General features: G+C 46.4%; 59 non-coding genes and 14 pseudogenes across 59 annotated transcripts; all 73 read right to left on the bottom strand.

Moving 5' to 3' along the window:
* Positions 1-225: 225 nt before the first annotated feature.
* On the bottom strand, positions 226-344 carry LOC138475670 (5S ribosomal RNA). Its single transcript, XR_011269794.1, has one exon. It is a non-coding gene; the product is annotated as a 5S ribosomal RNA (ribosomal RNA).
* A 106-nt stretch (positions 345-450) lies between these two features.
* Positions 451-569, bottom strand: LOC138480014 (5S ribosomal RNA). Its single transcript, XR_011273736.1, has one exon. It is a non-coding gene; the product is annotated as a 5S ribosomal RNA (ribosomal RNA).
* Positions 570-675: 106 nt separating this feature from the next.
* On the bottom strand, positions 676-794 carry LOC138477675 (5S ribosomal RNA). The gene has a single exon (XR_011271612.1). It is a non-coding gene; the product is annotated as a 5S ribosomal RNA (ribosomal RNA).
* A 106-nt stretch (positions 795-900) lies between these two features.
* Positions 901-1,019, bottom strand: LOC138480013 (5S ribosomal RNA). The gene has a single exon (XR_011273735.1). It is a non-coding gene; the product is annotated as a 5S ribosomal RNA (ribosomal RNA).
* Positions 1,020-1,483: 464 nt separating this feature from the next.
* On the bottom strand, positions 1,484-1,602 carry LOC138475669 (5S ribosomal RNA). Its single transcript, XR_011269793.1, has one exon. It is a non-coding gene; the product is annotated as a 5S ribosomal RNA (ribosomal RNA).
* Positions 1,603-1,709: 107 nt separating this feature from the next.
* Positions 1,710-1,828, bottom strand: LOC138479154 (5S ribosomal RNA). The gene has a single exon (XR_011272955.1). It is a non-coding gene; the product is annotated as a 5S ribosomal RNA (ribosomal RNA).
* A 464-nt stretch (positions 1,829-2,292) lies between these two features.
* LOC138475668 (5S ribosomal RNA) lies at positions 2,293-2,411 on the bottom strand. Its single transcript, XR_011269792.1, has one exon. It is a non-coding gene; the product is annotated as a 5S ribosomal RNA (ribosomal RNA).
* A 106-nt stretch (positions 2,412-2,517) lies between these two features.
* LOC138475666 (5S ribosomal RNA) lies at positions 2,518-2,636 on the bottom strand. Its single transcript, XR_011269790.1, has one exon. It is a non-coding gene; the product is annotated as a 5S ribosomal RNA (ribosomal RNA).
* Positions 2,637-3,100: 464 nt separating this feature from the next.
* Positions 3,101-3,219, bottom strand: LOC138475665 (5S ribosomal RNA). Its single transcript, XR_011269789.1, has one exon. It is a non-coding gene; the product is annotated as a 5S ribosomal RNA (ribosomal RNA).
* A 107-nt stretch (positions 3,220-3,326) lies between these two features.
* Positions 3,327-3,445, bottom strand: LOC138479153 (5S ribosomal RNA). The gene has a single exon (XR_011272954.1). It is a non-coding gene; the product is annotated as a 5S ribosomal RNA (ribosomal RNA).
* Positions 3,446-3,909: 464 nt separating this feature from the next.
* On the bottom strand, positions 3,910-4,028 carry LOC138475664 (5S ribosomal RNA). Its single transcript, XR_011269788.1, has one exon. It is a non-coding gene; the product is annotated as a 5S ribosomal RNA (ribosomal RNA).
* A 106-nt stretch (positions 4,029-4,134) lies between these two features.
* On the bottom strand, positions 4,135-4,253 carry LOC138475663 (5S ribosomal RNA). The gene has a single exon (XR_011269787.1). It is a non-coding gene; the product is annotated as a 5S ribosomal RNA (ribosomal RNA).
* Positions 4,254-4,359: 106 nt separating this feature from the next.
* Positions 4,360-4,478, bottom strand: LOC138479389 (5S ribosomal RNA). Its single transcript, XR_011273168.1, has one exon. It is a non-coding gene; the product is annotated as a 5S ribosomal RNA (ribosomal RNA).
* A 106-nt stretch (positions 4,479-4,584) lies between these two features.
* LOC138475662 (5S ribosomal RNA) lies at positions 4,585-4,703 on the bottom strand. The gene has a single exon (XR_011269786.1). It is a non-coding gene; the product is annotated as a 5S ribosomal RNA (ribosomal RNA).
* Positions 4,704-5,166: 463 nt separating this feature from the next.
* Positions 5,167-5,285, bottom strand: LOC138480206 (5S ribosomal RNA). The gene has a single exon (XR_011273910.1). It is a non-coding gene; the product is annotated as a 5S ribosomal RNA (ribosomal RNA).
* Positions 5,286-5,391: 106 nt separating this feature from the next.
* On the bottom strand, positions 5,392-5,510 carry LOC138475660 (5S ribosomal RNA). Its single transcript, XR_011269785.1, has one exon. It is a non-coding gene; the product is annotated as a 5S ribosomal RNA (ribosomal RNA).
* A 106-nt stretch (positions 5,511-5,616) lies between these two features.
* On the bottom strand, positions 5,617-5,735 carry LOC138475659 (5S ribosomal RNA). Its single transcript, XR_011269784.1, has one exon. It is a non-coding gene; the product is annotated as a 5S ribosomal RNA (ribosomal RNA).
* Positions 5,736-5,841: 106 nt separating this feature from the next.
* Positions 5,842-5,960, bottom strand: LOC138478618 (5S ribosomal RNA). The gene has a single exon (XR_011272468.1). It is a non-coding gene; the product is annotated as a 5S ribosomal RNA (ribosomal RNA).
* Positions 5,961-6,424: 464 nt separating this feature from the next.
* LOC138475658 (5S ribosomal RNA) lies at positions 6,425-6,543 on the bottom strand. Its single transcript, XR_011269783.1, has one exon. It is a non-coding gene; the product is annotated as a 5S ribosomal RNA (ribosomal RNA).
* Positions 6,544-6,649: 106 nt separating this feature from the next.
* On the bottom strand, positions 6,650-6,768 carry LOC138480296 (5S ribosomal RNA). Its single transcript, XR_011273984.1, has one exon. It is a non-coding gene; the product is annotated as a 5S ribosomal RNA (ribosomal RNA).
* Positions 6,769-6,874: 106 nt separating this feature from the next.
* LOC138475657 (5S ribosomal RNA) lies at positions 6,875-6,993 on the bottom strand. The gene has a single exon (XR_011269782.1). It is a non-coding gene; the product is annotated as a 5S ribosomal RNA (ribosomal RNA).
* A 106-nt stretch (positions 6,994-7,099) lies between these two features.
* LOC138479505 (5S ribosomal RNA) lies at positions 7,100-7,218 on the bottom strand. The gene has a single exon (XR_011273274.1). It is a non-coding gene; the product is annotated as a 5S ribosomal RNA (ribosomal RNA).
* Positions 7,219-7,682: 464 nt separating this feature from the next.
* LOC138479048 (5S ribosomal RNA) lies at positions 7,683-7,801 on the bottom strand. The gene has a single exon (XR_011272858.1). It is a non-coding gene; the product is annotated as a 5S ribosomal RNA (ribosomal RNA).
* A 106-nt stretch (positions 7,802-7,907) lies between these two features.
* LOC138474395 (5S ribosomal RNA) lies at positions 7,908-8,021 on the bottom strand (annotated as a pseudogene).
* A 464-nt stretch (positions 8,022-8,485) lies between these two features.
* LOC138474013 (5S ribosomal RNA) lies at positions 8,486-8,594 on the bottom strand (annotated as a pseudogene).
* Positions 8,595-8,700: 106 nt separating this feature from the next.
* Positions 8,701-8,819, bottom strand: LOC138479555 (5S ribosomal RNA). The gene has a single exon (XR_011273319.1). It is a non-coding gene; the product is annotated as a 5S ribosomal RNA (ribosomal RNA).
* Positions 8,820-9,283: 464 nt separating this feature from the next.
* On the bottom strand, positions 9,284-9,402 carry LOC138475656 (5S ribosomal RNA). The gene has a single exon (XR_011269781.1). It is a non-coding gene; the product is annotated as a 5S ribosomal RNA (ribosomal RNA).
* A 106-nt stretch (positions 9,403-9,508) lies between these two features.
* On the bottom strand, positions 9,509-9,627 carry LOC138478359 (5S ribosomal RNA). Its single transcript, XR_011272234.1, has one exon. It is a non-coding gene; the product is annotated as a 5S ribosomal RNA (ribosomal RNA).
* A 464-nt stretch (positions 9,628-10,091) lies between these two features.
* LOC138474068 (5S ribosomal RNA) lies at positions 10,092-10,200 on the bottom strand (annotated as a pseudogene).
* Positions 10,201-10,306: 106 nt separating this feature from the next.
* Positions 10,307-10,425, bottom strand: LOC138479259 (5S ribosomal RNA). The gene has a single exon (XR_011273050.1). It is a non-coding gene; the product is annotated as a 5S ribosomal RNA (ribosomal RNA).
* A 106-nt stretch (positions 10,426-10,531) lies between these two features.
* LOC138475654 (5S ribosomal RNA) lies at positions 10,532-10,650 on the bottom strand. The gene has a single exon (XR_011269779.1). It is a non-coding gene; the product is annotated as a 5S ribosomal RNA (ribosomal RNA).
* Positions 10,651-10,756: 106 nt separating this feature from the next.
* Positions 10,757-10,875, bottom strand: LOC138473862 (5S ribosomal RNA). The gene has a single exon (XR_011268970.1). It is a non-coding gene; the product is annotated as a 5S ribosomal RNA (ribosomal RNA).
* Positions 10,876-10,981: 106 nt separating this feature from the next.
* Positions 10,982-11,090, bottom strand: LOC138474697 (5S ribosomal RNA; annotated as a pseudogene).
* Positions 11,091-11,554: 464 nt separating this feature from the next.
* LOC138475653 (5S ribosomal RNA) lies at positions 11,555-11,673 on the bottom strand. The gene has a single exon (XR_011269778.1). It is a non-coding gene; the product is annotated as a 5S ribosomal RNA (ribosomal RNA).
* A 106-nt stretch (positions 11,674-11,779) lies between these two features.
* On the bottom strand, positions 11,780-11,898 carry LOC138478358 (5S ribosomal RNA). Its single transcript, XR_011272233.1, has one exon. It is a non-coding gene; the product is annotated as a 5S ribosomal RNA (ribosomal RNA).
* A 464-nt stretch (positions 11,899-12,362) lies between these two features.
* Positions 12,363-12,481, bottom strand: LOC138479443 (5S ribosomal RNA). The gene has a single exon (XR_011273217.1). It is a non-coding gene; the product is annotated as a 5S ribosomal RNA (ribosomal RNA).
* A 106-nt stretch (positions 12,482-12,587) lies between these two features.
* On the bottom strand, positions 12,588-12,696 carry LOC138474358 (5S ribosomal RNA; annotated as a pseudogene).
* A 106-nt stretch (positions 12,697-12,802) lies between these two features.
* LOC138479936 (5S ribosomal RNA) lies at positions 12,803-12,921 on the bottom strand. The gene has a single exon (XR_011273665.1). It is a non-coding gene; the product is annotated as a 5S ribosomal RNA (ribosomal RNA).
* Positions 12,922-13,385: 464 nt separating this feature from the next.
* LOC138474012 (5S ribosomal RNA) lies at positions 13,386-13,494 on the bottom strand (annotated as a pseudogene).
* Positions 13,495-13,600: 106 nt separating this feature from the next.
* LOC138479554 (5S ribosomal RNA) lies at positions 13,601-13,719 on the bottom strand. Its single transcript, XR_011273318.1, has one exon. It is a non-coding gene; the product is annotated as a 5S ribosomal RNA (ribosomal RNA).
* A 464-nt stretch (positions 13,720-14,183) lies between these two features.
* On the bottom strand, positions 14,184-14,302 carry LOC138475652 (5S ribosomal RNA). The gene has a single exon (XR_011269777.1). It is a non-coding gene; the product is annotated as a 5S ribosomal RNA (ribosomal RNA).
* A 106-nt stretch (positions 14,303-14,408) lies between these two features.
* On the bottom strand, positions 14,409-14,527 carry LOC138478893 (5S ribosomal RNA). The gene has a single exon (XR_011272717.1). It is a non-coding gene; the product is annotated as a 5S ribosomal RNA (ribosomal RNA).
* A 106-nt stretch (positions 14,528-14,633) lies between these two features.
* On the bottom strand, positions 14,634-14,747 carry LOC138474353 (5S ribosomal RNA; annotated as a pseudogene).
* Positions 14,748-15,211: 464 nt separating this feature from the next.
* On the bottom strand, positions 15,212-15,320 carry LOC138474321 (5S ribosomal RNA; annotated as a pseudogene).
* A 106-nt stretch (positions 15,321-15,426) lies between these two features.
* LOC138479553 (5S ribosomal RNA) lies at positions 15,427-15,545 on the bottom strand. Its single transcript, XR_011273317.1, has one exon. It is a non-coding gene; the product is annotated as a 5S ribosomal RNA (ribosomal RNA).
* A 464-nt stretch (positions 15,546-16,009) lies between these two features.
* LOC138475651 (5S ribosomal RNA) lies at positions 16,010-16,128 on the bottom strand. Its single transcript, XR_011269776.1, has one exon. It is a non-coding gene; the product is annotated as a 5S ribosomal RNA (ribosomal RNA).
* A 106-nt stretch (positions 16,129-16,234) lies between these two features.
* LOC138478357 (5S ribosomal RNA) lies at positions 16,235-16,353 on the bottom strand. The gene has a single exon (XR_011272232.1). It is a non-coding gene; the product is annotated as a 5S ribosomal RNA (ribosomal RNA).
* Positions 16,354-16,817: 464 nt separating this feature from the next.
* Positions 16,818-16,926, bottom strand: LOC138474067 (5S ribosomal RNA; annotated as a pseudogene).
* Positions 16,927-17,032: 106 nt separating this feature from the next.
* On the bottom strand, positions 17,033-17,151 carry LOC138475649 (5S ribosomal RNA). The gene has a single exon (XR_011269775.1). It is a non-coding gene; the product is annotated as a 5S ribosomal RNA (ribosomal RNA).
* A 106-nt stretch (positions 17,152-17,257) lies between these two features.
* LOC138475648 (5S ribosomal RNA) lies at positions 17,258-17,376 on the bottom strand. The gene has a single exon (XR_011269774.1). It is a non-coding gene; the product is annotated as a 5S ribosomal RNA (ribosomal RNA).
* Positions 17,377-17,482: 106 nt separating this feature from the next.
* LOC138478725 (5S ribosomal RNA) lies at positions 17,483-17,601 on the bottom strand. The gene has a single exon (XR_011272566.1). It is a non-coding gene; the product is annotated as a 5S ribosomal RNA (ribosomal RNA).
* Positions 17,602-17,707: 106 nt separating this feature from the next.
* On the bottom strand, positions 17,708-17,816 carry LOC138474713 (5S ribosomal RNA; annotated as a pseudogene).
* Positions 17,817-18,280: 464 nt separating this feature from the next.
* LOC138478052 (5S ribosomal RNA) lies at positions 18,281-18,399 on the bottom strand. The gene has a single exon (XR_011271955.1). It is a non-coding gene; the product is annotated as a 5S ribosomal RNA (ribosomal RNA).
* Positions 18,400-18,505: 106 nt separating this feature from the next.
* LOC138478356 (5S ribosomal RNA) lies at positions 18,506-18,624 on the bottom strand. Its single transcript, XR_011272231.1, has one exon. It is a non-coding gene; the product is annotated as a 5S ribosomal RNA (ribosomal RNA).
* Positions 18,625-19,088: 464 nt separating this feature from the next.
* On the bottom strand, positions 19,089-19,207 carry LOC138479441 (5S ribosomal RNA). Its single transcript, XR_011273216.1, has one exon. It is a non-coding gene; the product is annotated as a 5S ribosomal RNA (ribosomal RNA).
* A 106-nt stretch (positions 19,208-19,313) lies between these two features.
* LOC138474357 (5S ribosomal RNA) lies at positions 19,314-19,422 on the bottom strand (annotated as a pseudogene).
* Positions 19,423-19,528: 106 nt separating this feature from the next.
* Positions 19,529-19,647, bottom strand: LOC138480436 (5S ribosomal RNA). Its single transcript, XR_011274111.1, has one exon. It is a non-coding gene; the product is annotated as a 5S ribosomal RNA (ribosomal RNA).
* A 464-nt stretch (positions 19,648-20,111) lies between these two features.
* On the bottom strand, positions 20,112-20,220 carry LOC138474010 (5S ribosomal RNA; annotated as a pseudogene).
* Positions 20,221-20,326: 106 nt separating this feature from the next.
* On the bottom strand, positions 20,327-20,445 carry LOC138479551 (5S ribosomal RNA). The gene has a single exon (XR_011273316.1). It is a non-coding gene; the product is annotated as a 5S ribosomal RNA (ribosomal RNA).
* A 464-nt stretch (positions 20,446-20,909) lies between these two features.
* LOC138474641 (5S ribosomal RNA) lies at positions 20,910-21,018 on the bottom strand (annotated as a pseudogene).
* A 106-nt stretch (positions 21,019-21,124) lies between these two features.
* LOC138475647 (5S ribosomal RNA) lies at positions 21,125-21,243 on the bottom strand. Its single transcript, XR_011269773.1, has one exon. It is a non-coding gene; the product is annotated as a 5S ribosomal RNA (ribosomal RNA).
* A 106-nt stretch (positions 21,244-21,349) lies between these two features.
* LOC138475646 (5S ribosomal RNA) lies at positions 21,350-21,468 on the bottom strand. Its single transcript, XR_011269772.1, has one exon. It is a non-coding gene; the product is annotated as a 5S ribosomal RNA (ribosomal RNA).
* Positions 21,469-21,574: 106 nt separating this feature from the next.
* On the bottom strand, positions 21,575-21,693 carry LOC138475645 (5S ribosomal RNA). The gene has a single exon (XR_011269771.1). It is a non-coding gene; the product is annotated as a 5S ribosomal RNA (ribosomal RNA).
* Positions 21,694-21,799: 106 nt separating this feature from the next.
* Positions 21,800-21,908, bottom strand: LOC138474332 (5S ribosomal RNA; annotated as a pseudogene).
* Positions 21,909-22,372: 464 nt separating this feature from the next.
* On the bottom strand, positions 22,373-22,491 carry LOC138475644 (5S ribosomal RNA). Its single transcript, XR_011269770.1, has one exon. It is a non-coding gene; the product is annotated as a 5S ribosomal RNA (ribosomal RNA).
* A 106-nt stretch (positions 22,492-22,597) lies between these two features.
* On the bottom strand, positions 22,598-22,716 carry LOC138478355 (5S ribosomal RNA). Its single transcript, XR_011272230.1, has one exon. It is a non-coding gene; the product is annotated as a 5S ribosomal RNA (ribosomal RNA).
* A 464-nt stretch (positions 22,717-23,180) lies between these two features.
* On the bottom strand, positions 23,181-23,299 carry LOC138479074 (5S ribosomal RNA). Its single transcript, XR_011272882.1, has one exon. It is a non-coding gene; the product is annotated as a 5S ribosomal RNA (ribosomal RNA).
* Positions 23,300-23,405: 106 nt separating this feature from the next.
* Positions 23,406-23,524, bottom strand: LOC138475642 (5S ribosomal RNA). The gene has a single exon (XR_011269768.1). It is a non-coding gene; the product is annotated as a 5S ribosomal RNA (ribosomal RNA).
* A 106-nt stretch (positions 23,525-23,630) lies between these two features.
* Positions 23,631-23,749, bottom strand: LOC138475641 (5S ribosomal RNA). The gene has a single exon (XR_011269767.1). It is a non-coding gene; the product is annotated as a 5S ribosomal RNA (ribosomal RNA).
* A 106-nt stretch (positions 23,750-23,855) lies between these two features.
* On the bottom strand, positions 23,856-23,974 carry LOC138475778 (5S ribosomal RNA). Its single transcript, XR_011269891.1, has one exon. It is a non-coding gene; the product is annotated as a 5S ribosomal RNA (ribosomal RNA).
* Positions 23,975-24,438: 464 nt separating this feature from the next.
* Positions 24,439-24,557, bottom strand: LOC138475640 (5S ribosomal RNA). The gene has a single exon (XR_011269766.1). It is a non-coding gene; the product is annotated as a 5S ribosomal RNA (ribosomal RNA).
* A 106-nt stretch (positions 24,558-24,663) lies between these two features.
* On the bottom strand, positions 24,664-24,782 carry LOC138475638 (5S ribosomal RNA). Its single transcript, XR_011269765.1, has one exon. It is a non-coding gene; the product is annotated as a 5S ribosomal RNA (ribosomal RNA).
* A 321-nt stretch (positions 24,783-25,103) lies between these two features.
* On the bottom strand, positions 25,104-25,222 carry LOC138479895 (5S ribosomal RNA). Its single transcript, XR_011273627.1, has one exon. It is a non-coding gene; the product is annotated as a 5S ribosomal RNA (ribosomal RNA).
* Positions 25,223-25,530: the final 308 nt, after the last annotated feature.

The following is a 25,530-nucleotide window of genomic DNA, read 5'->3' as shown; positions in this document are numbered from 1 at the left end:
CCTCTTGAAGGACTCAATATTCTCTGTACTGCATTACATGTGAAAGTCGATTTATTACCCATGAACACACTACCTGTATGCTAATTATATGTAAATAGGTAGCTCCAGCCCTCATAATGTTGTCCAACATTTCCGCTATAAAACGGGATAAAATTATTTTGGAAACATACCAAATTTGAAAAGTAATTGAGAAGTTGTGCAATTACTAATCATGGAGCACAAAATAGCCTACAGCACCTGGTATTCCCAGGCGGTCTCCCATCCAGGTACTAACTAGGCCCGACACTGCTTAGCTTCCGAGATCAGACGAGATCGGGCGCATTCAGTGTGGTGTGGCCGTAGGCTCTGGGCCTAGTGAGTTTTGTACTTTTAAGCATCTAGTCGGCTAGACCTTGCAGTTTTGAAAGGCAATTGAGAAATGGCTCACTTCCTGAACTTGGAGCACAAAAAAGCCTACAGCACCTGGTATTCCCAGGCAGTCTCCCATCCAGGTACTAACTAGGCCCGACACTGCTTAGCTTCTGAGATCAGACGAGATCGGGCGCATTCAGTGTGGTGTGGCCGTAGGCTCTGGTCCTAGTGAGTTTTGTACTTTTAAGCATCTAGTCGGCTAGACCTTGCAGTTTTGAAAGGCAATTGAGAAATGGCTCACTTCCTGAACTTGGAGCACAAAAAAGCCTACAGCACCTGGTATTCCCAGGCGGTCCCCCATCCAGGTACTAACTAGGCCCGACACTGCTTAGCTTCCGAGATCAGACGAGATCGGGCGCATTCAGTGTGGTGTGGCCGTAGGCTCTGGGCCTAGTGAGTTTTGTACTTTTAAGCATCTAGTCGGCTAGACCTTGCAGTTTTGAAAGGCAATTGAGAAATGGCTCACTTCCTGAACTTGGAGCACAAAAAAGCCTACAGCACCTGGTATTCCCAGGCAGTCTCCCATCCAGGTACTAACTAGGCCCGACACTGCTTAGCTTCTGAGATCAGACGAGATCGGGCGCATTCAGTGTGGTGTGGCCGTAGGCTCTAGAAATGCTAAGAATATTACTCTTATGCATTTGCATTTAGTAAGCTAAGCCATGCAGCCACTTGCAACATGATACCACGCTCATCGCTCGATCAGCGCTTGATCAGGCGAGATATATAAGACTGGTGGGCCCATTCAGGACACCTATGTCTGGTAGGATAACTTTAATCCATCCATCCTGTTTCTGTTGCAGGGAGGTGGAGAGAACAATCAACACAATAACGGCTTTCTTTCATGCCTCTTGAAGGACTCAATATTCTCTGTACTGCATTACATGTGAAAGTCGATTTATTACCCATGAACACACTACCTGTATGCTAATTATATGTAAATAGGTAGCTCCAGCCCTCATAATGTTGTCCAACATTTCCGCTATAAAACGGGATAAAATTATTTTGGAAACATACCAAATTTGAAAAGTAATTGAGAAGTTGCGCAATTACTAATCATGGAGCACAAAATAGCCTACAGCACCTGGTATTCCCAGGCGGTCTCCCATCCAGGTACTAACTAGGCCCGACACTGCTTAGCTTCCGAGATCAGACGAGATCGGGCGCATTCAGTGTGGTGTGGCCGTAGGCTCTGGGCCTAGTGAGTTTTGTACTTTTAAGCATCTAGTCGGCTAGACCTTGCAGTTTTGAAAGGCAATTGAGAAATGGCTCACTTCCTGAACTTGGAGCACAAAAAAAGCCTACAGCACCTGGTATTCCCAGGCGGTCTCCCATCCAGGTACTAACTAGGCCCGACACTGCTTAGCTTCCGAGATCAGACGAGATCGGGCGCATTCAGTCTGGTGTGGCCGTAGGCTCTAGTAATGCTAAGAATATTACTCTTATGCATTTGCATTTAGTAAGCTAAGCCATGCAGCCACTTGCAACATGATACCACGCTCATCGCTCGATCAGCGCTCGATCAGGCGAGATATATAAGACTGGTGGGCCCATTCAGGACTCCTATGTCTGGTAGGATAACTTTAATCCATCCATCCTGTTTCTGTTGCAGGGAGGTGGAGAGAACAATCAACACAATAACGGCTTTCTTTCATGCCTCTTGAAGGACTCAATATTCTCTGTACTGCATTACATGTGAAAGTCGATTTATTACCCATGAACACACTACCTGTATGCTAATTATATGTAAATAGGTAGCTCCAGCCCTCATAATGTTGTCCAACATTTCCGCTATAAAACGGGATAAAATTATTTTGGAAACATACCAAATTTGAAAAGTAATTGAGAAGTTGTGCAATTACTAATCATGGAGCACAAAATAGCCTACAGCACCTGGTATTCCCAGGCGGTCTCCCATCCAGGTACTAACTAGGCCCGACACTGCTTAGCTTCCGAGATCAGACGAGATCGGGCGCATTCAGTGTGGTGTGGCCGTAGGCTCTGGGCCTAGTGAGTTTTGTACTTTTAAGCATCTAGTCGGCTAGACCTTGCAGTTTTGAAAGGCAATTGAGAAATGGCTCACTTCCTGAACTTGGAGCACAAAAAAGCCTACAGCACCTGGTATTCCCAGGCGGTCTCCCATCCAGGTACTAACTAGGCCCGACACTGCTTAGCTTCCGAGATCAGACGAGATCGGGCGCATTCAGTGTGGTGTGGCCGTAGGCTCTAGAAATGCTAAGAATATTACTCTTATGCATTTGCATTTAGTAAGCTAAGCCATGCAGCCACTTGCAACATGATACCACGCTCATCGCTCGATCAGCGCTTGATCAGGCGAGATATATAAGACTGGTGGGCCCATTCAGGACACCTATGTCTGGTAGGATAACTTTAATCCATCCATCCTGTTTCTGTTGCAGGGAGGTGGAGAGAACAATCAACACAATAACGGCTTTCTTTCATGCCTCTTGAAGGACTCAATATTCTCTGTACTGCATTACATGTGAAAGTCGATTTATTACCCATGAACACACTACCTGTATGCTAATTATATGTAAATAGGTAGCTCCAGCCCTCATAATGTTGTCCAACATTTCCGCTATAAAACGGGATAAAATTATTTTGGAAACATACCAAATTTGAAAAGTAATTGAGAAGTTGCGCAATTACTAATCATGGAGCACAAAATAGCCTACAGCACCTGGTATTCCCAGGCGGTCTCCCATCCAGGTACTAACTAGGCCCGACACTGCTTAGCTTCCGAGATCAGACGAGATCGGGCGCATTCAGTGTGGTGTGGCCGTAGGCTCTGGGCCTAGTGAGTTTTGTACTTTTAAGCATCTAGTCGGCTAGACCTTGCAGTTTTGAAAGGCAATTGAGAAATGGCTCACTTCCTGAACTTGGAGCACAAAAAAAGCCTACAGCACCTGGTATTCCCAGGCGGTCTCCCATCCAGGTACTAACTAGGCCCGACACTGCTTAGCTTCCGAGATCAGACGAGATCGGGCGCATTCAGTCTGGTGTGGCCGTAGGCTCTAGTAATGCTAAGAATATTACTCTTATGCATTTGCATTTAGTAAGCTAAGCCATGCAGCCACTTGCAACATGATACCACGCTCATCGCTCGATCAGCGCTCGATCAGGCGAGATATATAAGACTGGTGGGCCCATTCAGGACTCCTATGTCTGGTAGGATAACTTTAATCCATCCATCCTGTTTCTGTTGCAGGGAGGTGGAGAGAACAATCAACACAATAACGGCTTTCTTTCATGCCTCTTGAAGGACTCAATATTCTCTGTACTGCATTACATGTGAAAGTCGATTTATTACCCATGAACACACTACCTGTATGCTAATTATATGTAAATAGGTAGCTCCAGCCCTCATAATGTTGTCCAACATTTCCGCTATAAAACGGGATAAAATTATTTTGGAAACATACCAAATTTGAAAAGTAATTGAGAAGTTGTGCAATTACTAATCATGGAGCACAAAATAGCCTACAGCACCTGGTATTCCCAGGCGGTCTCCCATCCAGGTACTAACTAGGCCCGACACTGCTTAGCTTCCGAGATCAGACGAGATCGGGCGCATTCAGTGTGGTGTGGCCGTAGGCTCTGGGCCTAGTGAGTTTTGTACTTTTAAGCATCTAGTCGGCTAGACCTTGCAGTTTTGAAAGGCAATTGAGAAATGGCTCACTTCCTGAACTTGGAGCACAAAAAAGCCTACAGCACCTGGTATTCCCAGGCGGTCTCCCATCCAGGTACTAACTAGGCCCGACACTGCTTAGCTTCCGAGATCAGACGAGATCGGGCGCATTCAGTGTGGTGTGGCCGTAGGCTCTGGTCCTAGTGAGTTTTGTACTTTTAAGCATCTAGTCGGCTAGACCTTGCAGTTTTGAAAGGCAATTGAGAAATGGCTCACTTCCTGAACTTGGAGCACAAAAAGGCCTACAGCACCTGGTATTCCCAGGCCGTCTCCCATCCAGGTACTAACTAGGCCCGACACTGCTTAGCTTCCGAGATCAGACGAGATCGGGCGCATTCAGTGTGGTGTGGCCGTAGGCTCTGGGCCTAGTGAGTTTTGTACTTTTAAGCATCTAGTCGGCTAGACCTTGCAGTTTTGAAAGGCAATTGAGAAATGGCTCACTTCCTGAACTTGGAGCACAAAAAAGCCTACAGCACCTGGTATTCCCAGGCGGTCTCCCATCCAGGTACTAACTAGGCCCGACACTGCTTAGCTTCCGAGATCAGACGAGATCGGGCGCATTCAGTGTGGTGTGGCCGTAGGCTCTAGAAATGCTAAGAATATTACTCTTATGCATTTGCATTTAGTAAGCTAAGCCATGCAGCCACTTGCAACATGATACCACGCTCATCGCTCGATCAGGCTCGATCAGGCGAGATATATAAGACTGGTGGGCCCATTCAGGACTCCTATGTCTGGTAGGATAACTTTAATCCATCCATCCTGTTTCTGTTGCAGGGAGGTGGAGAGAACAATCAACACAATAACGGCTTTCTTTCATGCCTCTTGAAGGACTCAATATTCTCTGTACTGCATTACATGTGAAAGTCGATTTATTACCCATGAACACACTACCTGTATGCTAATTATATGTAAATAGGTAGCTCCAGCCCTCATAATGTTGTCCAACATTTCCGCTATAAAACGGGATAAAATTATTTTGGAAACATACCAAATTTGAAAAGTAATTGAGAAGTTGTGCAATTACTAATCATGGAGCACAAAATAGCCTACAGCACCTGGTATTCCCAGGCGGTCTCCCATCCAGGTACTAACTAGGCCTGAAACTGCTTAGCTTCCGAGATCAGACGAGATCGGGCGCATTCAGTGTGGTGTGGCCGTAGGCTCAGGGCCTAGTGAGTTTTGTACTTTTAAGCATCTAGTCGGCTAGACCTTGCAGTTTTGAAAGGCAATTGAGAAATGGCTCACTTCCTGAACTTGGAGCACAAAAAAGCCTACAGCACCTGGTATTCCCAGGCGGTCTCCCATCCAGGTACTAACTAGGCCCGACACTGCTTAGCTTCCGAGATCAGACGAGATCGGGCGCATTCAGTGTGGTGTGGCCGTAGGCTCTGGTCCTAGTGAGTTTTGTACTTTTAAGCATCTAGTCGGCTAGACCTTGCAGTTTTGAAAGGCAATTGAGAAATGGCTCACTTCCTGAACTTGGAGCACAAAAAAGCCTACAGCACCTGGTATTCCCAGGCGGTCTCCCATCCAGGTACTAACTAGGCCCGACACTGCTTAGCTTCCGAGATCAGACGAGATCGGGCGCATTCAGTGTGGTGTGGCCGTAGGCTCTGGGCCTAGTGAGTTTTGTACTTTTAAGCATCTAGTCGGCTAGACCTTGCAGTTTTGAAAGGCAATTGAGAAATGGCTCACTTCCTGAACTTGGAGCACAAAAAAGCCTACAGCACCTGGTATTCCCAGGCGGTCTCCCATCCAGATACTAACTAGGCCCGACACTGCTTAGCTTCCGAGATCAGACGAGATCGGGCGCATTCAGTGTGGTGTGGCCGTAGGCTCGAGTAATGCTAAGAATATTACTCTTATGCATTTGCATTTAGTAAGCTAAGCCATGCAGCCACTTGCAACATGATACCACTCTCATCGCTCGATCAGCGCTCGATCAGGCGAGATATATAAGACTGGTGGGCCCATTCAGGACTCCTATGTCTGGTAGGATAACTTTAATCCATCCATCCTGTTTCTGTTGCAGGGAGGTGGAGAGAACAATCAACACAATAACGGCTTTCTTTCATGCCTCTTGAAGGACTCAATATTCTCTGTACTGCATTACATGTGAAAGTCGATTTATTACCCATGAACACACTACCTGTATGCTAATTATATGTAAATAGGTAGCTCCAGCCCTCATAATGTTGTCCAACATTTCCGCTATAAAATGGGATAAAATTATTTTGGAAACATACCAAATTTGAAAAGTAATTGAGAAGTTGTGCAATTACTAATCATGGAGCACAAAATAGCCTACAGCACCTGGTATTCCCAGGCGGTCTCCCATCCAGGTACTAACTAGGCCCGACACTGCTTAGCTTCCGAGATCAGACGAGATCGGGCGCATTCAGTGTGGTGTGGCCGTAGGCTCTGGGCCTAGTGAGTTTTGTACTTTTAAGCATCTAGTCGGCTTGACCTTGCAGTTTTGAAAGGCAATTGAGAAATGGCTCACTTCCTGAACTTGGAGCACAAAAAAGCCTACAGCACCTGGTATTCCCAGGCAGTCTCCCATCCAGGTACTAACTAGGCCCGACACTGCTTAGCTTCTGAGATCAGACGAGATCGGGCGCATTCAGTATGGTGTGGCCGTAGGCTCTGGTCCTAGTGAGTTTTGTACTTTTAAGCATCTAGTCGGCTAGACCTTGCAGTTTTGAAAGGCAATTGAGAAATGGCTCACTTCCTGAACTTGGAGCACAAAAAAGCCTACAGCACCTGGTATTCCCAGGCGGTCTCCCATCCAGGTACTAACTAGGCCCGACACTGCTTAGCTTCCGAGATCAGACGAGATCGGGCGCATTCAGTGTGGTGTGGCCGTAGGCTCTGGGCCTAGTGAGTTTTGTACTTTTAAGCATCTAGTCGGCTAGACCTTGCAGTTTTGAAAGGCAATTGAGAAATGGCTCACTTCCTGAACTTGGAGCACAAAAAAGCCTAAAGCACCTGGTATTCCCAGGCGGTCTCCCATCCAGGTACTAACTAGGCCCGACACTGCTTAGCTTCCGAGATCAGACGAGATCGGGCGCATTCAGTGTGGTGTGGCCGTAGGCTCTAGAAATGCTAAGAATATTACTCTTATGCATTTGCATTTAGTAAGCTAAGCCATGCAGCCACTTGCAACATGATACCACGCTCATCGCTCGATCAGCGCTTGATCAGGCGAGATATATAAGACTGGTGGGCCCATTCAGGACTCCTATGTCTGGTAGGATAACTTTAATCCATCCATCCTGTTTCTGTTGCAGGGAGGTGGAGAGAACAATCAACACAATAACGGCTTTCTTTCATGCCTCTTGAAGGACTCAATATTCTCTGTACTGCATTACATGTGAAAGTCGATTTATTACCCATGAACACACTACCTGTATGCTAATTATATGTAAATAGGTAGCTCCAGCCCTCATAATGTTGTCCAACATTTCCGCTATAAAACGGGATAAAATTATTTTGGAAACATACCAAATTTGAAAAGTAATTGAGAAGTTGCGCAATTACTAATCATGGAGCACAAAATAGCCTACAGCACCTGGTATTCCCAGGCGGTCTCCCATCCAGGTACTAACTAGGCCCGACACTGCTTAGTTTCCGAGATCAGACGAGATCGGGCGCATTCAGTGTGGTGTGGCCGTAGGCTCTGGGCCTAGTGAGTTTTGTACTTTTAAGCATCTAGTCGGCTAGACCTTGCAGTTTTGAAAGGCAATTGAGAAATGGCTCACTTCCTGAACTTGGAGCACAAAAAAGCCTACAGCACCTGGTATTCCCAGGCAGTCTCCCATCCAGGTACTAACTAGGCCCGACACTGCTTAGCTTCCGAGATCAGACCGGGCGCATTCAGTCTGGTGTGGCCGTAGGCTCTAGTAATGCTAAGAATATTACTCTTATGCATTTGCATTTAGTAAGCTAAGCCATGCAGCCACTTGCAACATGATACCACGCTCATCGCTCGATCAGCGCTCGATCAGGCGAGATATATAAGACTGGTGGGCCCATTCAGGACTCCTATGTCTGGTAGGATAACTTTAATCCATCCATCCTGTTTCTGTTGCAGGGAGGTGGAGAGAACAATCAACACAATAACGGCTTTCTTTCATGCCTCTTGAAGGACTCAATATTCTCTGTACTGCATTACATGTGAAAGTCGATTTATTACCCATGAACACACTACCTGTATGCTAATTATATGTAAATAGGTAGCTCCAGCCCTCATAATGTTGTCCAACATTTCCGCTATAAAATGGGATAAAATTATTTTGGAAACATACCAAATTTGAAAAGTAATTGAGAAGTTGTGCAATTACTAATCATGGAGCACAAAATAGCCTACAGCACCTGGTATTCCCAGGCGGTCTCCCATCCAGGTACTAACTAGGCCCGACACTGCTTAGCTTCCGAGATCGGGAGCATTCAGTGTGGTGTGGCCGTAGGCTCTGGGCCTAGTGAGTTTTGTACTTTTAAGCATCTAGTCGGCTAGACCTTGCAGTTTTGAAAGGCAATTGAGAAATGGCTCACTTCCTGAACTTGGAGCACAAAAAAGCCTACAGCACCTGGTATTCCCAGGCGGTCTCCCATCCAGGTACTAACTAGGCCCGACACTGCTTAGCTTCCGAGATCAGACGAGATCGGGCGCATTCAGTGTGTTGTGGCCGTAGGCTCGAGTAATGCTAAGAATATTACTCTTATGCATTTGCATTTAGTAAGCTAAGCCATGCAGCCACTTGCAACATGATACCACGCTCATCGCTCGATCAGCGCTCGATCAGGCGAGATATATAAGACTGGTGGGCCCATTCAGGACTCCTATGTCTGGTAGGATAACTTTAATCCATCCATCCTGTTTCTGTTGCAGGGAGGTGGAGAGAACAATCAACACAATAACGGCTTTCTTTCATGCCTCTTGAAGGACTCAATATTCTCTGTACTGCATTACATGTGAAAGTCGATTTATTACCCATGAACACACTACCTGTATGCTAATTATATGTAAATAGGTAGCTCCAGCCCTCATAATGTTGTCCAACATTTCCGCTATAAAACGGGATAAAATTATTTTGGAAACATACCAAATTTGAAAAGTAATTGAGAAGTTGCGCAATTACTAATCATGGAGCACAAAATAGCCTACAGCACCTGGTATTCCCAGGCGGTCTCCCATCCAGGTACTAACTAGGCCCGACACTGCTTAGCTTCCGAGATCAGACGAGATCGGGCGCATTCAGTGTGGTGTGGCCGTAGGCTCTGGGCCTAGTGAGTTTTGTACTTTTAAGCATCTAGTCGGCTAGACCTTGCAGTTTTGAAAGGCAATTGAGAAATGGCTCACTTCCTGAACTTGGAGCACAAAAAAGCCTACAGCACCTGGTATTCCCAGGCAGTCTCCCATCCAGGTACTAACTAGGCCCGACACTGCTTAGCTTCCGAGATCAGACGAGATCGGGCGCATTCAGTGTGGTGTGGCCGTAGGCTCTAGTAATGCTAAGAATATTACTCTTATGCATTTGCATTTAGTAAGCTAAGCCATGCAGCCACTTGCAACATGATACCACGCTCATCGCTCGATCAGCGCTCGATCAGGCGAGATATATAAGACTGGTGGGCCCATTCAGGACTCCTATGTCTGGTAGGATAACTTTAATCCATCCATCCTGTTTCTGTTGCAGGGAGGTGGAGAGAACAATCAACACAATAACGGCTTTCTTTCATGCCTCTTGAAGGACTCAATATTCTCTGTACTGCATTACATGTGAAAGTCGATTTATTACCCATGAACACACTACCTGTATGCTAATTATATGTAAATAGGTAGCGCCAGCCCTCATAATGTTGTCCAACATTTCCGCTATAAAACGGGATAAAATTATTTTGGAAACATACCAAATTTGAAAAGTAATTGAGAAGTTGTGCAATTACAAATCATGGAGCACAAAATAGCCTACAGCACCTGGTATTCCCAGGCGGTATCCCATCCAGGTACTAACTAGGCCCGACACTGCTTAGCTTCCGAGATCGGGCGCATTCAGTGTGGTGTGGCCGTAGGCTCTGGGCCTAGTGAGTTTTGTACTTTTAAGCATCTAGTCGGCTAGACCTTGCAGTTTTGAAAGGCAATTGAGAAATGGCTCACTTCCTGAACTTGGAGCACAAAAAAGCCTACAGCACCTGGTATTCCCAGGCGGTCTCCCATCCAGGTACTAACTAGGCCCGACACTGCTTAGCTTCCGAGATCAGACGAGATCCGGCGCATTCAGTGTGGTGTGGCCGTAGGCTCTGGTCCTAGTGAGTTTTGTACTTTTAAGCATCTAGTCGGCTAGACCTTGCAGTTTTGAAAGGCAATTGAGAAATGGCTCACTTCCTGAACTTGGAGCACAAAAAAGCCTACAGCACCTGGTATTCCCAGGCGGTCTCCCATCCAGGTACTAACTAGGCCCGACACTGCTTAGCTTCCGAGATCAGACGAGATCGGGCGCATTCAGTGTGGTGTGGCCGTAGGCTCTGGGCCTAGTGAGTTTTGTACTTTTAAGCATCTAGTCGGCTAGACCTTGCAGTTTTGAAAGGCAATTGAGAAATGGCTCACTTCCTGAACTTGGAGCACAAAAAAGCCTACAGCACCTGGTATTCCCAGGCGGTCTCCCATCCAGGTACTAACTAGGCCCGACATTGCTTAGCTTCCTAGATCAGACGAGATCAGGCGCATTCAGTGTGGTGTGGCCGTAGGCTCTGGGCCTAGTGAGTTTTGTACTTTTAAGCATCTAGTCGGCTAGACCTTGCAGTTTTGAAAGGCAATTGAGAAATGGCTCACTTCCTGAACTTGGAGCACAAAAAAGCCTACAGCACCTGGTATTCCCAGGCAGTCTCCCATCCAGGTACTAACTAGGCCCGACACTGCTTAGCTTCCGAGATCGGGCGCATTCAGTGTGTTGTGGCCGTAGGCTCGAGTAATGCTAAGAATATTACTCTTATGCATTTGCATTTAGTAAGCTAAGCCATGCAGCCACTTGCAACATGATACCACGCTCATCGCTCGATCAGCGCTCGATCAGGCGAGATATATAAGACTGGTGGGCCCATTCAGGACTCCTATGTCTGGTAGGATAACTTTAATCCATCCATCCTGTTTCTGTTGCAGGGAGGTGGAGAGAACAATCAACACAATAACGGCTTTCTTTCATGCCTCTTGAAGGACTCAATATTCTCTGTACTGCATTACATGTGAAAGTCGATTTATTACCCATGAACACACTACCTGTATGCTAATTATATGTAAATAGGTAGCTCCAGCCCTCATAATGTTGTCCAACATTTCCGCTATAAAACGGGATAAAATTATTTTGGAAACATACCAAATTTGAAAAGTAATTGAGAAGTTGCGCAATTACTAATCATGGAGCACAAAATAGCCTACAGCACCTGGTATTCCCAGGCGGTCTCCCATCCAGGTACTAACTAGGCCCGACACTGCTTAGCTTCCGAGATCAGACGAGATCGGGCGCATTCAGTGTGGTGTGGCCGTAGGCTCTGGGCCTAGTGAGTTTTGTACTTTTAAGCATCTAGTCGGCTAGACCTTGCAGTTTTGAAAGGCAATTGAGAAATGGCTCACTTCCTGAACTTGGAGCACAAAAAAGCCTACAGCACCTGGTATTCCCAGGCAGTCTCCCATCCAGGTACTAACTAGGCCCGACACTGCTTAGCTTCCGAGATCAGACGAGATCGGGCGCATTCAGTGTGGTGTGGCCGTAGGCTCTAGTAATGCTAAGAATATTACTCTTATGCATTTGCATTTAGTAAGCTAAGCCATGCAGCCACTTGCAACATGATACCACGCTCATCGCTCGATCAGCGCTCGATCAGGCGAGATATATAAGACTGGTGGGCCCATTCAGGACTCCTATGTCTGGTAGGATAACTTTAATCCATCCATCCTGTTTCTGTTGCAGGGAGGTGGAGAGAACAATCAACACAATAACGGCTTTCTTTCATGCCTCTTGAAGGACTCAATATTCTCTGTACTGCATTACATGTGAAAGTCGATTTATTACCCATGAACACACTACCTGTATGCTAATTATATGTAAATAGGTAGCTCCAGCCCTCATAATGTTGTCCAACATTTCCGCTATAAAACGGGATAAAATTATTTTGGAAACATACCAAATTTGAAAAGTAATTGAGAAGTTGTGCAATTACTAATCATGGAGCACAAAATAGCCTACAGCACCTGGTATTCCCAGGCGGTCTCCCATCCAGGTACTAACTAGGCCCGACACTGCTTAGCTTCCGAGATCAGACGAGATCGGGCCCATTCAGTGTGGTGTGGCCGTAGGCTCTGGTCCTAGTGAGTTTTGTACTTTTAAGCATCTAGTCGGCTAGACCTTGCAGTTTTGAAAGGCAATTGAGAAATGGCTCACTTCCTGAACTTGGAGCACAAAAAAGCCTACAGCACCTGGTATTCCCAGGCGGTCTCCCATCCAGGTACTAACTAGGCCTGACACTGCTTAGCTTCCGAGATCGGGCGCATTCAGTGTGGTGTGGCCGTAGGCTCTGGGCCTAGTGAGTTTTGTACTTTTAAGCATCTAGTCGGCTAGACCTTGCAGTTTTGAAAGGCAATTGAGAAATGGCTCACTTCCTGAACTTGGAGCACAAAAAAGCCTACAGCACCTGGTATTCCCAGGCGGTCTCCCATCCAGGTACTAACTAGGCCCGACACTGCTTAGCTTCCGAGATCAGACGAGATCAGGCGCATTCAGTCTGGTGTGGCCGTAGGCTCTAGTAATGCTAAGAATATTACTCTTATGCATTTGCATTTAGTAAGCTAAGCCATGCAGCCACTTGCAACATGATACCACGCTCATCGCTCGATCAGCGCTCGATCAGGCGAGATATATAAGACTGGTGGGCCCATTCAGGACTCCTATGTCTGGTAGGATAACTTTAATCCATCCATCCTGTTTCTGTTGCAGGGAGGTGGAGAGAACAATCAACACAATAACGGCTTTCTTTCATGCCTCTTGAAGGACTCAATATTCTCTGTACTGCATTACATGTGAAAGTCGATTTATTACCCATGAACACACTACCTGTATGCTAATTATATGTAAATAGGTAGCTCCAGCCCTCATAATGTTGTCCAACATTTCCGCTATAAAATGGGATAAAATTATTTTGGAAACATACCAAATTTGAAAAGTAATTGAGAAGTTGTGCAATTACTAATCATGGAGCACAAAATAGCCTACAGCACCTGGTATTCCCAGGCGGTCTCCCATCCAGGTACTAACTAGGCCCGACACTGCTTAGCTTCCGAGATCGGGAGCATTCAGTGTGGTGTGGCCGTAGGCTCTGGGCCTAGTGAGTTTTGTACTTTTAAGCATCTAGTCGGCTAGACCTTGCAGTTTTGAAAGGCAATTGAGAAATGGCTCACTTCCTGAACTTGGAGCACAAAAAAGCCTACAGCACCTGGTATTCCCAGGCGGTCTCCCATCCAGGTACTAACTAGGCCCGACACTGCTTAGCTTCCGAGATCAGACGAGATCGGGCGCATTCAGTGTGTTGTGGCCGTAGGCTCGAGTAATGCTAAGAATATTACTCTTATGCATTTGCATTTAGTAAGCTAAGCCATGCAGCCACTTGCAACATGATACCACGCTCATCGCTCGATCAGCGCTCGATCAGGCGAGATATATAAGACTGGTGGGCCCATTCAGGACTCCTATGTCTGGTAGGATAACTTTAATCCATCCATCCTGTTTCTGTTGCAGGGAGGTGGAGAGAACAATCAACACAATAACGGCTTTCTTTCATGCCTCTTGAAGGACTCAATATTCTCTGTACTGCATTACATGTGAAAGTCGATTTATTACCCATGAACACACTACCTGTATGCTAATTATATGTAAATAGGTAGCTCCAGCCCTCATAATGTTGTCCAACATTTCCGCTATAAAACGGGATAAAATTATTTTGGAAACATACCAAATTTGAAAAGTAATTGAGAAGTTGTGCAATTACTAATCATGGAGCACAAAATAGCCTACAGCACCTGGTATTCCCAGGCGGTCTCCCATCCAGGTACTAACTAGGCCCGACACTGCTTAGCTTCCGAGATCAGACGAGATCGGGCGCATTCAGTGTGGTGTGGCCGTAGGCTCTGGTCCTAGTGAGTTTTGTACTTTTAAGCATCTAGTCGGCTAGACCTTGCAGTTTTGAAAGGCAATTGAGAAATGGCTCACTTCCTGAACTTGGAGCACAAAAAAGCCTACAGCACCTGGTATTCCCAGGCGGTCTCCCATCCAGGTACTAACTAGGCCTGACACTGCTTAGCTTCCGAGATCAGACGAGATCGGGCGCATTCAGTGTGGTGTGGCCGTAGGCTCTGGGCCTAGTGAATTTTGTACTTTTAAGCATCTAGTCGGCTAGACCTTGCAGTTTTGAAAGGCAATTGAGAAATGGCTCACTTCCTGAACTTGGAGCACAAAAAAGCCTACAACACCTGGTATTCCCAGGCGGTCTCCCATCCAGGTACTAACTAGGCCCGACACTGCTTAGCTTCCGAGATCAGACCGGGCGCATTCAGTCTGGTGTGGCCGTAGGCTCTAGTAATGCTAAGAATATTACTCTTATGCATTTGCATTTAGTAAGCTAAGCCATGCAGCCACTTGCAACATGATACCACGCTCATCGCTCGATCAGCGCTCGATCAGGCGAGATATATAAGACTGGTGGGCCCATTCAGGACTCCTATGTCTGGTAGGATAACTTTAATCCATCCATCCTGTTTCTGTTGCAGGGAGGTGGAGAGAACAATCAACACAATAACGGCTTTCTTTCATGCCTCTTGAAGGACTCAATATTCTCTGTACTGCATTACATGTGAAAGTCGATTTATTACCCATGAACACACTACCTGTATGCTAATTATATGTAAATAGGTAGCTCCAGCCCTCATAATGTTGTCCAACATTTCCGCTATAAAATGGGATAAAATTATTTTGGAAACATACCAAATTTGAAAAGTAATTGAGAAGTTGTGCAATTACTAATCATGGAGCACAAAATAGCCTACAGCACCTGGTATTCCAAGGCGGTCTCCCATCCAGGTACTAACTAGGCCCGACACTGCTTAGCTTCCGAGATCGGGAGCATTCAGTGTGGTGTGGCCGTAGGCTCTGGGCCTAGTGAGTTTTGTACTTTTAAGCATCTAGTCGGCTAGACCTTGCAGTTTTGAAAGGCAATTGAGAAATGGCTCACTTCCTGAACTTGGAGCACAAAAAAGCCTACAGCACCTGGTATTCCCAGGCGGTCTCCCATCCAGGTACTAACTAGGCCCGACACTGCTTAGCTTCCGAGATCAGACGAGATCGGGCGCATTCAGTGTGTTGTGGCCGTAGGCTCGAGTAATGCTAAGAATATTACTCTTATGCATTTGCATTTAGTAAGCTAAGCCATGCAGCCACTTGCAACATGATACCACGCTCATCGCTCGATCAGCGCTCGATCAGGCGAGATATATAAGACTGGTGGGCCCATTCAGGACTCCTATGTCTGGTAGGATAACTTTAATCCATCCATCCTGTTTCTGTTGCAGGGAGGTGGAGAGAACAATCAACACAATAACGGCTTTCTTTCATGCCTCTTGAAGGACTCAATATTCTCTGTACTGCATTACATGTGAAAGTCGATTTATTACCCATGAACACACTACCTGTATGCTAATTATATGTAAATAGGTAGCTCCAGCCCTCATAATGTTGTCCAACATTTCCGCTATAAAACGGGATAAAATTATTTTGGAAACATACCAAATTTGAAAAGTAATTGAGAAGTTGCGCAATTACTAATCATGGAGCACAAAATAGCCTACAGCACCTGGTATTCCCAGGCGGTCTCCCATCCAGGTACTAACTAGGCCCGACACTGCTTAGCTTCCGAGATCAGACGAGATCGGGCGCATTCAGTGTGGTGTGGCCGTAGGCTCTGGGCCTAGTGAGTTTTGTACTTTTAAGCATCTAGTCGGCTAGACCTTGCAGTTTTGAAAGGCAATTGAGAAATGGCTCACTTCCTGAACTTGGAGCACAAAAAAGCCTACAGCACCTGGTATTCCCAGGCAGTCTCCCATCCAGGTACTAACTAGGCCCGACACTGCTTAGCTTCCGAGATCAGACGAGATCGGGCGCATTCAGTGTGGTGTGGCCGTAGGCTCTAGTAATGCTAAGAATATTACTCTTATGCATTTGCATTTAGTAAGCTAAGCCATGCAGCCACTTGCAACATGATACCACGCTCATCGCTCGATCAGCGCTCGATCAGGCGAGATATATAAGACTGGTGGGCCCATTCAGGACTCCTATGTCTGGTAGGATAACTTTAATCCATCCATCCTGTTTCTGTTGCAGGGAGGTGGAGAGAACAATCAACACAATAACGGCTTTCTTTCATGCCTCTTGAAGGACTCAATATTCTCTGTACTGCATTACATGTGAAAGTCGATTTATTACCCATGAACACACTACCTGTATGCTAATTATATGTAAATAGGTAGCTCCAGCCCTCATAATGTTGTCCAACATTTCCGCTATAAAACGGGATAAAATTATTTTGGAAACATACCAAATTTGAAAAGTAATTGAGAAGTTGTGCAATTACAAATCATGGAGCACAAAATAGCCTACAGCACCTGGTATTCCCAGGCGGTATCCCATCCAGGTACTAACTAGGCCCGACACTGCTTAGCTTCCGAGATCGGGCGCATTCAGTGTGGTGTGGCCGTAGGCTCTGGGCCTAGTGAGTTTTGTACTTTTAAGCATCTAGTCGGCTAGACCTTGCAGTTTTGAAAGGCAATTGAGAAATGGCTCACTTCCTGAACTTGGAGCACAAAAAAGCCTACAGCACCTGGTATTCCCAGGCGGTCTCCCATCCAGGTACTAACTAGGCCCGACACTGCTTAGCTTCCGAGATCAGACGAGATCGGGCGCATTCAGTGTGGTGTGGCCGTAGGCTCTGGTCCTAGTGAGTTTTGTACTTTTAAGCATCTAGTCGGCTAGACCTTGCAGTTTTGAAAGGCAATTGAGAAATGGCTCACTTCCTGAACTTGGAGCACAAAAAAGCCTACAGCACCTGGTATTCCCAGGCGGTCTCCCATCCAGGTACTAACTAGGCCCGACACTGCTTAGCTTCCGAGATCAGACGAGATCGGGCGCATTCAGTGTGGTGTGGCCGTAGGCTCTGGGCCTAGTGAGTTTTGTACTTTTAAGCATCTAGTCGGCTAGACCTTGCAGTTTTGAAAGGCAATTGAGAAATGGCTCACTTCCTGAACTTGGAGCACAAAAAAGCCTACAGCACCTGGTATTCCCAGGCGGTCTCCCATCCAGGTACTAACTAGGCCCGACACTGCTTAGCTTCCGAGATCAGACGAGATCAGGCGCATTCAGTGTGGTGTGACCGTAGGCTCTGGGCCTAGTGAGTTTTGTACTTTTAAGCATCTAGTCGGCTAGACCTTGCAGTTTTGAAAGGCAATTGAGAAATGGCTCACTTCCTGAACTTGGAGCACAAAAAAGCCTACAGCACCTGGTATTCCCAGGCGGTCTCCCATCCAGGTACTAACTAGGCCCGACACTGCTTAGCTTCCAAGATCGGGCGCATTCAGTGTGTTGTGGCCGTAGGCTCGAGTAATGCTAAGAATATTACTCTTATGCATTTGCATTTAGTAAGCTAAGCCATGCAGCCACTTGCAACATGATACCACGCTCATCGCTCGATCAGCGCTCGATCAGGCGAGATATATAAGACTGGTGGGCCCATTCAGGACTCCTATGTCTGGTAGGATAACTTTAATCCATCCATCCTGTTTCTGTTGCAGGGAGGTGGAGAGAACAATCAACACAATAACGGCTTTCTTTCATGCCTCTTGAAGGACTCAATATTCTCTGTACTGCATTACATGTGAAAGTCGATTTATTACCCATGAACACACTACCTGTATGCTAATTATATGTAAATAGGTAGCTCCAGCCCTCATAATGTTGTCCAACATTTCCGCTATAAAACGGGATAAAATTATTTTGGAAACATACCAAATTTGAAAAGTAATTGAGAAGTTGCGCAATTACTAATCATGGAGCACAAAATAGCCTACAGCACCTGGTATTCCCAGGCGGTCTCCCATCCAGGTACTAACTAGGCCCGACACTGCTTAGCTTCCGAGATCAGACGAGATCAGGCGCATTCAGTGTGGTGTGGCCGTAGGCTCTGGGCCTAGTGAGTTTTGTACTTTTAAGCATCTAGTCGGCTAGACCTTGCAGTTTTGAAAGGCAATTGAGAAATGGCTCACTTCCTGAACTTGGAGCACAAAAAAGCCTACAGCACCTGGTATTCCCAGGCAGTCTCCCATCCAGGTACTAACTAGGCCCGACACTGCTTAGCTTCCGAGATCAGACGAGATCGGGCGCATTCAGTGTGGTGTGGCCGTAGGCTCTAGTAATGCTAAGAATATTACTCTTATGCATTTGCATTTAGTAAGCTAAGCCATGCAGCCACTTGCAACATGATACCACGCTCATCGCTCGATCAGCGCTCGATCAGGCGAGATATATAAGACTGGTGGGCCCATTCAGGACTCCTATGTCTGGTAGGATAACTTTAATCCATCCATCCTGTTTCTGTTGCAGGGAGGTGGAGAGAACAATCAACACAATAACGGCTTTCTTTCATGCCTCTTGAAGGACTCAATATTCTCTGTACTGCATTACATGTGAAAGTCGATTTATTACCCATGAACACACTACCTGTATGCTAATTATATGTAAATAGGTAGCTCCAGCCCTCATAATGTTGTCCAACATTTCCGCTATAAAACGGGATAAAATTATTTTGGAAACATACCAAATTTGAAAAGTAATTGAGAAGTTGTGCAATTACTAATCATGGAGCACAAAATAGCCTACAGCACCTGGTATTCCCAGGCGGTCTCCCATCCAGGTACTAACTAGGCCCGACACTGCTTAGCTTCCGAGATCAGACGAGATCGGGCCCATTCAGTGTGGTGTGGCCGTAGGCTCTGGTCCTAGTGAGTTTTGTACTTTTAAGCATCTAGTCGGCTAGACCTTGCAGTTTTGAAAGGCAATTGAGAAATGGCTCACTTCCTGAACTTGGAGCACAAAAAAGCCTACAGCACCTGGTATTCCCAGGCGGTCTCCCATCCAGGTACTAACTAGGCCTGACACTGCTTAGCTTCCGAGATCGGGCGCATTCAGTGTGGTGTGGCCGTAGGCTCTGGGCCTAGTGAGTTTTGTACTTTTAAGCATCTAGTCGGCTAGACCTTGCAGTTTTGAAAGGCAATTGAGAAATGGCTCACTTCCTGAACTTGGAGCACAAAAAAGCCTACAGCACCTGGTATTCCCAGGCGGTCTCCCATCCAGGTACTAACTAGGCCTGACACTGCTTAGCTTCCGAGATCAGACGAGATCAGGCGCATTCAGTCTGGTGTGGCCGTAGGCTCTAGTAATGCTAAGAATATTACTCTTATGCATTTGCATTTAGTAAGCTAAGCCATGCAGCCACTTGCAACATGATACCACGCTCATCGCTCGATCAGCGCTCGATCAGGCGAGATATATAAGACTGGTGGGCCCATTCAGGACTCCTATGTCTGGTAGGATAACTTTAATCCATCCATCCTGTTTCTGTTGCAGGGAGGTGGAGAGAACAGTCAACACAATAACGGCTTTCTTTCATGCCTCTTGAAGGACTCAATATTCTCTGTACTGCATTACATGTGAAAGTCGATTTATTACCCATGAACACACTACATGTATGCTAATTATATGTAAATAGGTAGCTCCAGCCCTCATAATGTTGTCCAACATTTCCGCTATAAAACGGGATAAAATTATTTTGGAAACATACCAAATTTGAAAAGTAATTGAGAAGTTGTGCAATTACTAATCATGGAGCACAAAATAGCCTACAGCACCTGGTATTCCCAGGCGGTCTCCCATCCAGGTACTAACTAGGCCCGACACTGCTTAGCTTCCGAGATCGGGAGCATTCAGTGTGGTGTGGCCGTAGGCTCTGGGCCTAGTGAGTTTTGTACTTTTAAGCATCTAGTCGGCTAGACCTTGCAGTTTTGAAAGGCAATTGAGAAATGGCTCACTTCCTGAACTTGGAGCACAAAAAAGCCTACAGCACCTGGTATTCCCAGGCGGTCTCCCATCCAGGTACTAACTAGGCCCGACACTGCTTAGCTTCCGAGATCAGACGAGATCGGGCGCATTCAGTGTGTTGTGGCCGTAGGCTCGAGTAATGCTAAGAATATTACTCTTATGCATTTGCATTTAGTAAGCTAAGCCATGCAGCCACTTGCAACATGATACCACGCTCATCGCTCGATCAGCGCTCGATCAGGCGAGATATATAAGACTGGTGGGCCCATTCAGGACTCCTATGTCTGGTAGGATAACTTTAATCCATCCATCCTGTTTCTGTTGCAGGGAGGTGGAGAGAACAATCAACACAATAACGGCTTTCTTTCATGCCTCTTGAAGGACTCAATATTCTCTGTACTGCATTACATGTGAAAGTCGATTTATTACCCATGAACACACTACCTGTATGCTAATTATATGTAAATAGGTAGCTCCAGCCCTCATAATGTTGTCCAACATTTCCGCTATAAAACGGGATAAAATTATTTTGGAAACATACCAAATTTGAAAAGTAATTGAGAAGTTGTGCAATTACAAATCATGGAGCACAAAATAGCCTACAGCACCTGGTATTCCCAGGCGGTATCCCATCCAGGTACTAACTAGGCCTGACACTGCTTAGCTTCCGAGATCGGGCGCATTCAGTGTGGTGTGGCCGTAGGCTCTGGGCCTAGTGAGTTTTGTACTTTTAAGCATCTAGTCGGCTAGACCTTGCAGTTTTGAAAGGAAATTGAGAAATGGCTCACTTCCTGAACTTGGAGCACAAAAAAGCCTACAGCACCTGGTATTCCCAGGCGGTCTCCCATCCAGGTACTAACTAGGCCCGACACTGCTTAGCTTCCGAGATCAGACGAGATCGGGCGCATTCAGTGTGGTGTGGCCGTAGGCTCTGGTCCTAGTGAGTTTTGTACTTTTAAGCATCTAGTCGGCTAGACCTTGCAGTTTTGAAAGGCAATTGAGAAATGGCTCACTTCCTGAACTTGGAGCACAAAAAAGCCTACAGCACCTGGTATTCCCAGGCGGTCTCCCATCCAGGTACTAACTAGGCCCGACACTGCTTAGCTTCCGAGATCAGACGAGATCGGGCGCATTCAGTGTGGTGTGGCCGTAGGCTCTGGGCCTAGTGAGTTTTGTACTTTTAAGCATCTAGTCGGCTAGACCTTGCAGTTTTGAAAGGCAATTGAGAAATGGCTCACTTCCTGAACTTGGAGCACAAAAAAGCCTACAGCACCTGGTATTCCCAGGCGGTCTCCCATCCAGGTACTAACTAGGCCCGACACTGCTTAGCTTCCGAGATCAGACGAGATCGGGCGCATTCAGTGTGGTGTGGCCGTAGGCTCTGGGCCTAGTGAGTTTTGTACTTTTAAGCATCTAGTCGGCTAGACCTTGCAGTTTTGAAAGGCAATTGAGAAATGGCTCACTTCCTGAACTTGGAGCACAAAAAAGCCTACAGCACCTGCTATTCCCAGGCGGTCTCCCATCCAGGTACTAACTAGGCCCGACACTGCTTAGCTTCCGAGATCGGGCGCATTCAGTGTGGTGTGGCCGTAGGCTCGAGTAATGCTAAGAATATTACTCTTATGCATTTGCATTTAGTAAGCTAAGCCATGCAGCCACTTGCAACATGATACCACGCTCATCGCTCGATCAGCGCTCGATCAGGCGAGATATATAAGACTGGTGGGCCCATTCAGGACTCCTATGTCTGGTAGGATAACTTTAATCCATCCATCCTGTTTCTGTTGCAGGGAGGTGGAGAGAACAATCAACACAATAACGGCTTTCTTTCATGCCTCTTGAAGGACTCAATATTCTCTGTACTGCATTACATGTGAAAGTCGATTTATTACCCATGAACACACTACCTGTATGCTAATTATATGTAAATAGGTAGCTCCAGCCCTCATAATGTTGTCCAACATTTCCGCTATAAAACGGGATAAAATTATTTTGGAAACATACCAAATTTGAAAAGTAATTGAGAAGTTGCGCAATTACTAATCATGGAGCACAAAATAGCCTACAGCACCTGGTATTCCCAGGCGGTCTCCCATCCAGGTACTAACTAGGCCCGACACTGCTTAGCTTCCGAGATCAGACGAGATCGGGCGCATTCAGTGTGGTGTGGCCGTAGGCTCTGGGCCTAGTGAGTTTTGTACTTTTAAGCATCTAGTCGGCTAGACCTTGCAGTTTTGAAAGGCAATTGAGAAATGGCTCACTTCCTGAACTTGGAGCACAAAAAAGCCTACAGCACCTGGTATTCCCAGGCAGTCTCCCATCCAGGTACTAACTAGGCCCGACACTGCTTAGCTTCCGAGATCAGACGAGATCGGGCGCATTCAGTGTGGTGTGGCCGTAGGCTCTAGTAATGCTAAGAATATTACTCTTATGCATTTGCATTTAGTAAGCTAAGCCATGCAGCCACTTGCAACATGATACCACGCTCATCGCTCGATCGGCGCTCGATCAGGCGAGATATATAAGACTGGTGGGCCCATTCAGGACTCCTATGTCTGGTAGGATAACTTTAATCCATCCATCCTGTTTCTGTTGCAGGGAGGTGGAGAGAACAATCAACACAATAACGGCTTTCTTTCATGCCTCTTGAAGGACTCAATATTCTCTGTACTGCATTACATGTGAAAGTCGATTTATTACCCATGAACACACTACCTGTATGCTAATTATATGTAAATAGGTAGCTCCAGCCCTCATAATGTTGTCCAACATTTCCGCTATAAAACGGGATAAAATTATTTTGGAAACATACCAAATTTGAAAAGTAATTGAGAAGTTGTGCAATTACTAATCATGGAGCACAAAATAGCCTACAGCACCTGGTATGCCCAGGCGGTCTCCCATCCAGGTACTAACTAGGCCCGACACTGCTTAGCTTCCGAGATCAGACGAGATCGGGCGCATTCAGTGTGGTGTGGCCGTAGGCTCTGGGCCTAGTGAGTTTTGTACTTTTAAGCATCTAGTCTGCTAGACCTTGCAGTTTTGAAAGGCAATTGAGAAATGGCTCACTTCCTGAACTTGGAGCACAAAAAAGCCTACAGCACCTGGTATTCCCAGGCGGTCTCCCATCCAGGTACTAACTAGGCCCGACACTGCTTAGCTTCCGAGATCAGACGAGATCGGGCGCATTCAGTGTGGTGTGGCCGTAGGCTCTGGTCCTAGTGAGTTTTGTACTTTTAAGCATCTAGTCGGCTAGACCTTGCAGTTTTGAAAGGCAATTGAGAAATGGCTCACTTCCTGAACTTGGAGCACAAAAAAGCCTACAGCACCTGGTATTCCCAGGCGGTCTCCCATCCAGGTACTAACTAGGCCCGACACTGCTTAGCTTCCGAGATCAGACGAGATCGGGCGCATTCAGTGTGGTGTGGCCGTAGGCTCTGGGCCTAGTGAGTTTTGTACTTTTAAGCATCTAGTCGGCTAGACCTTGCAGTTTTGAAAGGCAATTGAGAAATGGCTCACTTCCTGAACTTGGAGCACAAAAAAGCCTACAGCACCTGGTATTCCCAGGCGGTCTCCCATCCAGGTACTAACTAGGCCCAACACTGCTTAGCTTCCGAGATCAGACGAGATCGGGCGCATTCAGTGTGGTGTGGCCGTAGGCTCTAGAAATGCTAAGAATATTACTCTTATGCATTTGCATTTAGTAAGCTAAGCCATGCAGCCACTTGCAACATGATACCACGCTCATCGCTCGATCAGCGCTCGATCAGGCGAGATATATAAGACTGGTGGGCCCATTCAGGACTCCTATGTCTGGTAGGATAACTTTAATCCATCCATCCTGTTTCTGTTGCAGGGAGGTGGAGAGAACAATCAACACAATAACGGCTTTCTTTCATGCCTCTTGAAGGACTCAATATTCTCTGTACTGCATTACATGTGAAAGTCGATTTATTACCCATGAACACACTACCTGTATGCTAATTATATGTAAATAGGTAGCTCCAGCCCTCATAATGTTGTCCAACATTTCCGCTATAAAACGGGATAAAATTATTTTGGAAACATACCAAATTTGAAAAGTAATTGAGAAGTTGTGCAATTACTAATCATGGAGCACAAAATAGCCTACAGCACCTGGTATTCCCAGGCGGTCTCCCATCCAGGTACTAACTAGGCCCGACACTGCTTAGCTTCCGAGATCAGACGAGATCGGGCGCATTCAGTGTGGTGTGGCCGTAGGCTCTGGGCCTAGTGAGTTTTGTACTTTTAAGCATCTAGTCGGCTAGACCTTGCAGTTTTGAAAGGCAATTGAGAAATGGCTCACTTCCTGAACTTGGAGCACAAAAAAGCCTACAGCACCTGGTATTCCCAGGCGGTCTCCCATCCAGGTACTAACTAGGCCCGACACTGCTTAGCTTCCGAGATCAGACGAGATCGGGCGCATTCAGTGTGGTGTGGCCGTAGGCTCTGGTCCTAGTGAGTTTTGTACTTTTAAGCATCTAGTCGGCTAGACCTTGCAGTTTTGAAAGGCAATTGAGAAATGGCTCACTTCCTGAACTTGGAGCACAAAAAAGCCTACAGCACCTGGTATTCCCAGGCCCTCTCCCATCCAGGTACTAACTAGGCCCGACACTGCTTAGCTTCCGAGATCAGACGAATTCAGTGTGGTGTGGCCGTAGGCTCTGGGCCTAGTGAGTTTTGTACTTTTAAGCATCTAGTCGGCTAGACCTTGCAGTTTTGAAAGGCAATTGAGAAATGGCTCACTTCCTGAACTTGGAGCACAAAAAAGCCTGCAGCACCTGGTATTCCCAGGCAGTCTCCCATCCAGGTACTAACTAGGCCCGACACTGCTTAGCTTCCGAGATCAGACGAGATCGGGCGCATTCAGTGTGGTGTGGCCGTAGGCTCTAGTAATGCTAAGAATATTACTCTTATGCATTTGCATTTAGTAAGCTAAGCCATGCAGCCACTTGCAACATGATACCACGCTCATCGCTCGATCAGCGCTCGATCAGGCGAGATATATAAGACTGGTGGGCCCATTCAGGACTCCTATGTCTGGTAGGATAACTTTAATCCATCCATCCTGTTTCTGTTGCAGGGAGGTGGAGAGAACAATCAACACAATAACGGCTTTCTTTCATGCCTCTTGAAGGACTCAATATTCTCTGTACTGCATTACATGTGAAAGTCGATTTATTACCCATGAACACA

This window comes from Ambystoma mexicanum, chromosome 8, assembly GCF_040938575.1.
Source record: "Ambystoma mexicanum isolate Mex_15411 chromosome 8, UKY_AmexF1_1, whole genome shotgun sequence".
Classification (NCBI taxonomy): domain Eukaryota; kingdom Metazoa; phylum Chordata; class Amphibia; order Caudata; family Ambystomatidae; genus Ambystoma; species Ambystoma mexicanum.
The sequence above is the reverse complement of the archived record's forward strand: the minus strand, read 5'-3'. Positions and strand labels throughout refer to the sequence as shown.